We start from the raw sequence: 10,954 nt of genomic DNA, 5'->3' as shown, positions 1-10,954 counted from the left end.
AACTTGAGGCAAACTTTGATGGCACTTTCAAAATAATACCGAAGCGGAGTAATCGACATCACAGGCGCCGCTCCTCTCCGTGTACAGTCTCCTCTTCTTCTTCTGTGGTTAGCGCTCTGCCTGAATGGGCGGAGGTAGTGGAGATTAATTGCATCAGGATGCCAGTCGCCCATGTGCCGTTGTCGGAGAGCCAGAGGAAAATTAGTTTGGATCATACATCACCATACTTTATTCACCGCTGCCTCGCATCATCACTTCCCCCCCCCCCCGTCTTTGTGTGTTGCGCCGCGGGAAAGTTACTTTTTGGCCGCGGCTCCGAGCTTCATCGCAGAAAAAACAACACCTGGCCAATTACTCGAGGCGTTAAATCACGTGTTACAGAGGCAAAGCAGGCACTCGCGCAGACGGTGATGGCGTATATCAACTTGTGAGAAAAAAAAACAGAATCTGCACTTCCTCGTTGTGAATAATTGGTCACTCGCTCGCTTGCATGGGTTCAAGGATGACGAATCTGTTTCCTGACAACGTCAGAGCTCAGCACAGACTCCGGGACACCGACGGGAGACGTGTGAGGAGCAGGGGAGTGGACGCACGTGTTGGCTGGAGCCTTTGAAATGCAGCACGGGAACATGTATGGAGGCAGAATTACTGTCGCATTACCATTCAACGATTGGACACACAATTATGCGCATCAATATGGGATTGCATGCAGCCCGTGAGTTGGTACCAAATATGTTTTACACCACAGTGAACCGCATGTTCCAGACGATATTAGGCAGTGGCTCGTTTGCCGGAGCTCCAGCGGGAGAGGACTGTGGGGATTTGGTTAAGGAAGTAATTGGACACAACAACAACCCCCCCCAAAAAAATTGATCGCAGCTGTTGTAATTAGAAGAAATATGAGACAATCAATTTTTGCTTCATTTTTCAGGCCCCGACGCCGAGCTACCCGCAATAACTGCGTTTCCGATACACAACAATTAGAGAGGGCTCCTTGTTTGGTTTGTTGTGCCTGAACTGATTCTGCAATGTTTTAGGAAAGTGAACCAGGAAATTCAATCGAGGCAACAGTTTTGCACATGGTGGTGTAGTGTCTTTTCGTCCATCTACGGAATGAGAAGGGCATATGTGTTTATCTCTTCTTTAGAATGCCAAGTTAGGGGCCTTCTGGTGACCCCTCACCTTTTCCTTATGGCCCCCTTTAAATTCCTTGTCTAACATAATATAACTTTAACCAGATGTCTTTTTCAAGTAAACAACGGACCTATAAAGGTAACCCCCAAGAAGAGTCGGGAGGGTTGTCATTTTGGCCGGACACTCTCCAAGTTCTGCAGTGCTTGTAATCGATGCTGGTCTTTTTGTAATAAACCTTTATGTACAATCAAGACGGTGTCGGCGGACTTCTCTTCAATACATCTTCACATCATCGATACTTAGTATACAACAGTGGAATTGGAAAAATGCTACAAACGCAACGTGTAAATAGAGTGTGTGTGTGTGTGTGTGTGTGTGTGTGTGTGTGTGTGTGTGTGTGTGTGTGTGTGTGTGTGTGTGTGTGTGTGTGTGTGTGTGTGTGTGTGTGTGTGTGTGTGTGTGTGTGTGTGTGTGTGTGTGTGTGTGTGTGTGTGTGTTGGGTGGGTGGGGGGGGGGGTTCTTATTTTATATAAAATGAAAGATAAAATAAAAATGAAAACCATCAGACGGGATACATACCCTGCACGTGTGAAGTATGTTACACTTCATACTATATGTACAGTTTGCCACAGTTCCATAATTATACCCCCCAAAAAATGTACACAACATTAAAGATCTCTTACCTAAAGCTGCTTTTAGACATGCGCTGAACTTCTCCCACCAGCCCCGGACAATCTCCTGCCGCGTTTTTCGCAGGTGAACGGACGAAAATGATCCGGGTTAGCGTTAGAACAAGAGTTGCATTAATGAACCAATCATACAGACATTTGACAGGATCAGTCATTTCCGGTTCATTATGTTTATGCTAAGTACTCAGCGAAAAAAGTACTCCATTTAAGTCACAACGCCCTCTAGTGGTCACGGTAAATACGAGCAGAGAACAGGACGACGTCAGGCGACAAAACATAGGACTCGGCTGAAATAAAATTTGAATTCATCCCCTTCTTACCTCCCCCCCCCGTAATACTTTTAGCACAGTCCCTAATTCACTATATTAGATAAGCATAAGTCATGATCCAATATATTTTAGAAATCATTAAATTCTAATGATATACGGCACAATTTCATCATATCTTTGAGTTTCCAGACATATTGAGGTAAAGGAGAGAAAAATAATACCCGTCACAAATGGCCGGCAGAAACCATTAAAATCCAGCTTTGATTGATCTCTGTATTAACTAAAGACTCCGGAATTTATTTGACAAGGAAGTTGGGGGACTGCACTTTATCACGCACGTTCAATGAGTCATGGATTAAGTTGTGCTGCAGAGGGGATATCTGCCACGTGTCACGGCGCCGGCGTGGGGGAAGGATAATGTCTAAGTCCGGGTTTGATGAGATTTGCGCTTCAAGCGAGAGAAGTAGACCCGTCACCTGTTACCGTTTCCATTCCTCCTGGGGGAAAATGTCCGCGAGCGATTCAGGGCCAACGCCGGGCTGTGGAGCGCCTGTTGACATCTGTCATGCAGCTCCATCGATGTCAAATCGAGACAGATAAGGTATCCGTTAGCTGTGCTGCTGTTTGTTTTAGGTTGCTACCACACCACGTATCTCTCTCTCTCTCTCTCTCTCTCTCTCTCTCTCTATATATATATATATATAACCTTCGTGGGTTGTCTGAAGGCCTGCGGGCCCCCACCTCCTGCTCTCATTGTGGTCAATTTACTTGAATGGACCATCGTCCCACCTGGTGACGATCAAAGTGTCAAGTTAAAGTCCGGGCTTCCTGACATTTTCAAATTTATTGGCTGGAAGAGAGCACAGTGGGACGTCCGGGAATCTTAAAGAACCCATCCAGTCATGTTTTTTTTAAAAGTATATCAAAATAATCTGCTATGCTTAATATTTTGTTTAACATTGTTTACCCCCCAGAAAAAGGTTTTAAGAACCCCCTCTGAAATGGGGCTGGACACCATCCACTCTCTCTCCCTCATTGAGGAATTCTGAGACTATGAATATTCATGATATGCAAATAGCACAGGCCCCGCCCACCACAGCTGCTCACGCTAGGTTGACCGGTGGAAGGACGTGCGTCACAAGTGCGGCTAGAGGCGACATCGGCGAGATTCAGCAATAAAACTTTCACGAACTGCTAACGCTAACTGTCTGCTGGCACACCTGTCGTCCTCTCGTCCTAGACAGATAGATATTACATTATATTCATAGATAGATATATAGATAGATAGATATTACATTATATTCATAGATAGATAGATAGATAGATAGATATTACATTATATTCAGAGATAGATACATACATAGATAGATAGATAGATAGTACATTACATTATATTATATTCATAGATACATACATACATACATACATAAATACATAGATAGATAGATAGATAGATAGTACATTACATTATATTATATTCATAGATACATACATACATATATACATAGATAGATAGATAGATATTACATTATATTCATAAATAGATACATACATAGATTGATTGATAGATAGATATTACATTACATTCATAGATAGATAGAAAGATAAAATCACGCCTGCAGGCTCACATCTCTCTGGTTGAGCTGTGGCAGCCTCGGCCATCCGATGCACTCTCTCCTGCGAGACTGGATTTAGTCCGATCTTTTAATTATCTGACACTGATTTCTATTTTTTTTATTTTTTCATGCCAAAACTAATAATAACAATAGACAGTGATGGATCTTGGGAGACTTGAATATGCTTATGAAGACACAGATTGTTCTCTATCCGAGCCAGCAGAGATTGCCACCCCACTTAGAGGGCTATATAAGCAAATAAAAACTCTCCTAAGACAATTAAATGACACAGCCCCGCCAAGGACTTGATCATTATTCTCGATGGCATGAGCGTAAGAGTCACATTCGTTCACGTCTCGGCTATGACCTCTGGGAAAGAAAAAAAAAAACAAAACTCTCCTTGATGTGTCCTGCCGCACTCAAAGACGTCACCAGAAAAATGTGCCTGACTGTGCAACAAGGAAGTCGGAGTTTGCCGACGCGGCGCGGAAAATTGTTCGGGCGAGGGCCCATCTTGGAAACCACGGCAATGCGTCTCCCTGGGCAGCCAAAGGCCCTCCCGCCAACGGACTCGCTGTCATCACCATCTCGCACAAGCCGCCATCCCTCATTCGCCGACGCCGTCTCCATCCACGTCCCGCCGACGCCCAGCTGAGGCGCCTCACCAATATCACTAAATCTGGCGCGAGCTCTGCACCTCAAGGCTGCCTCGGACGGCCCGCCAAGGTGAAAAAAAACACACCGCTACTACCCCGAAGGCAGCACGCCGTCTCCCCGCAGCCCGGACACCAGCGGCGGTACAGGAGTCGAGACAGGTGGATATTTATCAACTCTGTTGTGCTGCATGGCGACTCCGGATCTCTCGGCATGTGCCGTCTTCCGTGTCCGGCGGCAGAGTCCGAGCCGAGGCCCTGTGAATGAGCACGTCGGCCCGCTCCCTTCTCGGGAGACTTGATCGTTGCCGGACACTGGTTTTTTTCCGCGCTTCCTGCCAAGTTTGCCAGGAAGTTTCCCTCTCCTGCAGCTTGTTCTTTAGTCGTTGCAGCCCCGACACGCCAGGATCCCCCGTGCTGCGTTGCTCTCATCCCGTCCGTCTGATTCATGGCTATGGAAAGAGCTGATGAGGCCGAACAAAAATCCCCTTCCCTCCGAACGGGCATCATCGCTCACATCATCTCCTCTGGGTCAAACACACAAACCGCAGTGTCCCGACCGCGCTCGCATCTTCAACATTTTTGCTCCAATCTGCACATCTGACTGATGTTTGGCACGCTCCTCTAACTGGCAAAAGTCTGCTGAGCAGCGCGGGGCAACCTATTATGTGTTGTATCTTGCTGTTCTTTGGGATTTAATTGAGGATTAGTTTGGTTCGGGCTGTTTTTTGCTATAGATGAAAATATCCACAATATTACTTTTGGATACAAACTAAAGCTTTTCATTGATTTAATAAGAAACAACATAATACGAGTGCAGTCCCAGAGGATCAGCGTGTCACTTTTAACGAGATTAAAAAGTGTGCAGCCGCACCAGTGAGTTCGCACTTTAGTTCTTAACACTGTGTTAAAGCCGAAAGTCAGTATTCTCACAGCGCTAGGCAGGTATAATGTTTGCAGTCTTATTCGTTGGGGCGTTAGTGCCAAACACAAAGTATGGCTGGGTTGGTGTGACGTTATGAAACTTTTTGCAGATGAATGTCTGTACAATATTAAAAGCCGGACATGCGTGAGATGTTTCATATGATAATGTTTTCATATGATAAGCAATAAAGTTTTTTGTCTTCCCGTTTCTAATTTCTATACTGACAATGTGTCAGTATAGAAATTATACAAAAAACTTTATTGCTGTGAAAAGGTTTCAAATATCCATGTTGGGATAAACACACACACACACACACACACACACTCTTCAACTCTTTCAGAGGCACAAGCGAACAGCGGCGAAGGCCCTGGAAGTGTTTCTGCCGCTCGAGTGGATCTCGATCAGCGTTTTGTTTACGCAGCGACAACGGAAATACACGAAGAATCATTGTTGCACAGAGTGAAACCGACACACACCTTTATCTTTGTGGAGAGACGCGGGGGCCGGGGGGGTGATTAACTACACCAAAAAACAGATCCGCATGCCCCTGACCCCCACACCTTGACCAGCTTCCTCTGACATTTTTTCTTTTTCATATGTCACGATATATTTTTCAATCACCCTGATGTTTCCCTTTTATTGAACATTTTAAGACTCCTCGCCGACAACACCGTTACTGAATAGGAGCACACTTTTTGAATTTCAAAACTGAGTTATCACAGAGCCGCAGCTTCTCGGTGAAACCACCCAAGTGTTACTGTCACATTGTCCCACATTGCACAAGTCAAACCATTCTCCAGTTGCTGATTATGATAATAATAATAATAATAAGTTATTGGTCTCAGCGGAGAGGTTCCCTCTCTGGATGCCCTCTCGACGGGCGAAGTACGGGTTTAGGATGCGATGAAGGACACTTCATCAGAGTGGATGATATTTCCTGAACCCGTGTTTCCCAGGATGATCGGCGCGCTATGGTTGCGGCGATAACAGATTGCAACATGATTGGTTGGACACTCTTCTCCTTCTCCTTCTCCTTCTTCTGCTTAATGGTCGCTTGGCAACCAGCGTCGCATACAGTAGGTGCGTCATCCGGAGTTTGTCCTTTCCTCTGGCGGTGGCAGATATGAAAATGTGGCGGAGGCGCGACAGAAGAGAGGCAGATGTTGTGATTCTTCGTTTTTTTAAGACCAATATATTGTTAATTATTATGACAGGTTCTAAAATCGTTGTCGTTTGATGTTCACTTACAGTGTGCGAGCAATACATGAGACGTCGCCCTGCCGACCTTTGGAGTTCGAGGAGTCGTGGCCGCGTCGTCGGCCTCAGACGCGCCTGTGATGGAGCGCCCTCTAGCCCCCTGCTCTTCGTGTGGCGCGTACGTGTGCACATGTACAAACACGCGACCTGTGCACTCGCACTAACCGCGCGGTTCAATCCATGGGAAGCTTCGGTCGGGCGAGAGGGAAGACACCCTCAAACTCATTGACCAAATGGAAAGTGGATATCAACCTGTCTTAATGTTCAAACGGGCGACATGTTGGATCCTGTTGCCGTTGAGAATAATGTCCCCCGAGCATTAAGGCGATGGGAAGTCGTCAACGCTGACTCAGTGGAGAGTGCTTCTCCACAGCTTGACCATTATAATCAAACTCACTTACTCAGTGTGTCTTGTGAGTGCTCACACTGTACTAATATTTAGAATCCTGAGTCTCGTAAAAATTTTCCATGCAGAGCTTTGGGTTCAAAACAGTTCCTTATTCATGAGCGAGTCTGTCACAACAGCAGCTTCGTACTAAACTATGGTTGTGTGTACAGTTTATAATGATTTGTATTATTCTCACTTTATTTTTACAATTTTATGTATTTTGCTTTCATTATTGTTTTGTTTTACATGCAGCCCCCCAAAGTCATGATGTTGCATTTGGTCTCTTTTTTTCCCGATAGTTTCTGGAAATCGATGCAGTTTTTTTTTATTAATTTGTCTGGAAAAACAAAGCTCCTTTGGGGCTGTTGTGACAGGACACTACTAAGCGAGAGAACGCGGCCCCTCACTCGCGATGCGTTGAGATTTCCCCAGTTGCGTCCCCTGTCAAGTGAGGGAGAGTGCGACATACGAACAAGACGGAAGTGGCAACGTGACAGAGCTGAAACGATTGGGTGGACGGAGATTGTTTTTGTCGTGCGGATGCAGCCAAGGACACAAACTGTAGTCAAGCGCAATAGGTGAAAAAACCATACGATAAAAAATGATGAATGAACCGATGTGAACCGTTTCTTCTTCTTAGCTGTTTCAGGAAAGTCTTTAAAGGTCACTGGTCGATTGGTCGATGCTGTTGCTACTCGCTCGTGTGTCCATCACCGTCTGTGTGTTGTTCTGTCTTTATAAATTCATCCCCACTTCACAACCTACATGCCCATTGTCCGTCAGAGCCTCTGATGCACTTTTGCATTCTTGAGCTGCCGTGCCAGAAAGTAGTGCGCCCCTCTCCTCCCCTTCCCCCTTTCCTCGTGTCTGGGCTCCGCGGCAGACGGGTCTGACGACGACGAGACAATGGCCCTTCTTCTTCATCGTGCCGTCAACGTGATGCTCTTTTGCTTACATAATGCAGCTCGTCTCACTCACTCACTCACGAAACGCAGTCAGAGGGAAAGTACAATATCCTGAGAGGGTGGGCATGTCATTCGTGGTTAATATCATCATGACATCGAGGAGGAGGCACGAGGAAGACGGTCGCGCTGGTTTTCCCCAAAGATTCCTCCACGTGTTTTTGATATGACAACACCGGATTTGGAAGTATGATTTCTGGATAACCTATTCAGAGCATTAGCTATATGGCTTATTTATCAGAGTGTAATAATACGACTTTGAATATTAATTTATTCTACGGGGGAAAGCCGCCTTTGACTGCTCCACTCCCACGACATCTCAGATACCTTACCGTGTGCCAGCGGAGTCCACAGCCTTGAATTTAGATTCATTTAGAATATAATACTTCTGATCAATAGATAGTTTTGCTGAGATTTTTCCTCTTGTTTTTGTTGGTTTCTTTCCATTGTAATGGGCGAACGCGAGGGCCATGTCTGTCCACCTTTGTGGCACTTCTGCAGACATAAATGAATCCCCGGTGGACATGTTGTGATTTATCTCTTCCATTCTTGCTTTAACTCTTCGTTTCCAAAAGAATATGTAGCTTCCTCCGCCCAGTCCCAACTCAGTCCCTCTGGATACCGACAGCCGCCGGAATTACAAAGGTAGCAATGTGAGTAATGAACCGCCTGAAATCTCATCATATGGAGTTACCCCGAGCAGCCCCTCTGACCCTAACCCCAGACTCTGAGCCCCACAGAATCAGCCTTTCATTTACCATTCAGAAATCGTAATGAGGCACGTTCCAGGCACGGCGATGCTCTGAAGAACCGCACAGCGTGCAAACATGGTTTTGCAATCCTTAAGCCCAACAAATGAGTGATTCTGTTCCGAGCCTATTTGCATACAATACTCGCAGATTCTGCCTGCATGTGCCGCACGGCAGTGAAAGAACACATTTCACAGCGTTCCTGTTTGAGGCCCGTCTTAAGATCTTAGTTTAAAGGGAAATGAAGGTTCGTGCTTTCATTAATGTCTTATTGTGGATATCCGAGAAGGAAAAACATGTAATTATTTAATGGCCGACGCCTTGATCTGGCTGATGTATAATGTACCAGCGTTTAAGACCAAGTTTAAAGAGAGCTGATTAGAGTTGTCTGCAAAATGAAAACACCAATTCAGGTTTTGAAAGAAAATACCATGTTTTTTAAATTAGCAAAGGGCCAGAAAATACGTCACATAAAATTGCGAAGAGCATGAATTGCTATGATATTGTTTGCAGTTTGAGCAAATGAAAACTATTCCATGAACTACCCAGTGAAGAGAAGTCACTAGAATTATCCTAACCTACTCTGCTGTTGTGGAAATTAAAGTGAAATATGTTTCAAACCTGATCAAAGATTAAATTAGTATATATAAGCCCTTTGGACATGGACATCATGTCATTAATAGTACATGTGTAGTTCAGTTCACAAAGGAAGGAGCATGATAATGATAATGATATGTTTTTTGTTTTTTTTAACTTGAAAACAGGTCACAGTTAGTTTTTTTCCAGAATGTGCTCAAATCTTTCTTTGAACCAGAGTGGACACAATAACAGGAACACCTCGACATCACACCTATTACTATAGAACCAGATCCACTTCTGTCTCACACAGTGTCGACAAAAACTGAGCATTTTATGCTTCATAAATGAAGTTGTTTATTGTAGAGCTCCTGTTTTGGGTTAAATTCAACTGTGTTGCTGATAGAAAATGTTGCAACCTAGACCACGCCCCGGAGTACAAATGAGAAATGAGTCAGGTTGTTTGGAAAGATTTGAGAACCTGCTCATGAAACTCGTCTCTCTTCGCTACCTTGAAGCACGTAGCAGTCTTATCTGCAAAGTTGTTTACTCGTTCAAGACCCGACTACTGCCTCCAGACGTACAAAAAAAAGGAGATTATGAAGAATTAACGCCTAAAAAAGAAGAAAAAAAAACACCTCTATTGGCATTGTTGTTTGTGGAGTTGGTGTGAAGATGTACGCTAAAGAGAAAGCAACTGCCACCAAGTTAACATGAGAACAACAAAAAACTCATTTAACGGCTCATGTCTCGCCCACTATGAAGCCAAAAAGCAAATGTGTTCTGTCTCATGAAGTTTGAAGAAAGTGATAAGCCAATACACGAGTCATGTGGCCTCATGCTAATCCACTGTTAGCTAAATGTCGTGCCCCTCGGTGTTAGCGCCCGTCAGGATTTCCGGTCAGCTACAGCACACGTGCAGTTCACAGTGATGACGGTGGCAGATTTACTTGTCTAAATCATCATTCATTAAAGAAAAATGGTTTCTTCATCACACGGAAGTGAACAGAAGCACGCTTCTCCTTTCTTTCCGACAAAAGGGAAGGGCAGCGGTTAGCGGCGGATTCTATCAGCCGTGCGTAGCCAGGTGGCGCAAGCTAACGTCAAACCTGTAATTCTGAGTCCAAGCTCATTTGTTTTAACGTGGAAGTGTAAATTGGTCTTATGGACACGTCGCTTGTACAAAGCTGCCGACGCGCACCGTAAAGCATACGAGTGTTGGATCGTCAGTTCCGAAAAGTTTCCGAATTTTGGGCGGGGACTGAGGAAGCACAAGTGACAGACAGATGAAGTTTAGCTGAAGTTGCACTTTATATGTCCAATATGAAATTACAATACAAGATCCAGTGTAACAAACGATGAAATTAAAGAATCGTGGCTTTTCACGGGGTCGGTGTTTCGGTGGTGAACAACTATTTTTCTCCACGTATAACCTTCTAACCTCTCAATATAATGTAGTTAGCTAATGCTCTGGTGCTACATGTTAGGCGGACATGCTAACGTTTGCAGCTTACGTTAGAGCAGATAAAAACGAATCCATTCTTAATAATTCAACACTACATTTTTGGTTTCGGCAAGAGTTAAAAGGTTTAGAGATCATTGGCTAAATTATTTGGATGTAAAGAAAAATGTAGCATCTGACGCGTTTCAATGTCTGTCATTCTACAGTGAGTTGCACAGCAATGATACAATGCGCCGCATCCATTCAAGTAGATAACAAAAGAAAACAGCACAAA

Source organism: Scophthalmus maximus, chromosome 3 (assembly GCF_022379125.1).
Source record: "Scophthalmus maximus strain ysfricsl-2021 chromosome 3, ASM2237912v1, whole genome shotgun sequence".
Classification (NCBI taxonomy): Eukaryota; Metazoa; Chordata; class Actinopteri; order Pleuronectiformes; family Scophthalmidae; genus Scophthalmus; species Scophthalmus maximus.
Note: the sequence above shows the minus strand (reverse complement) of the source record.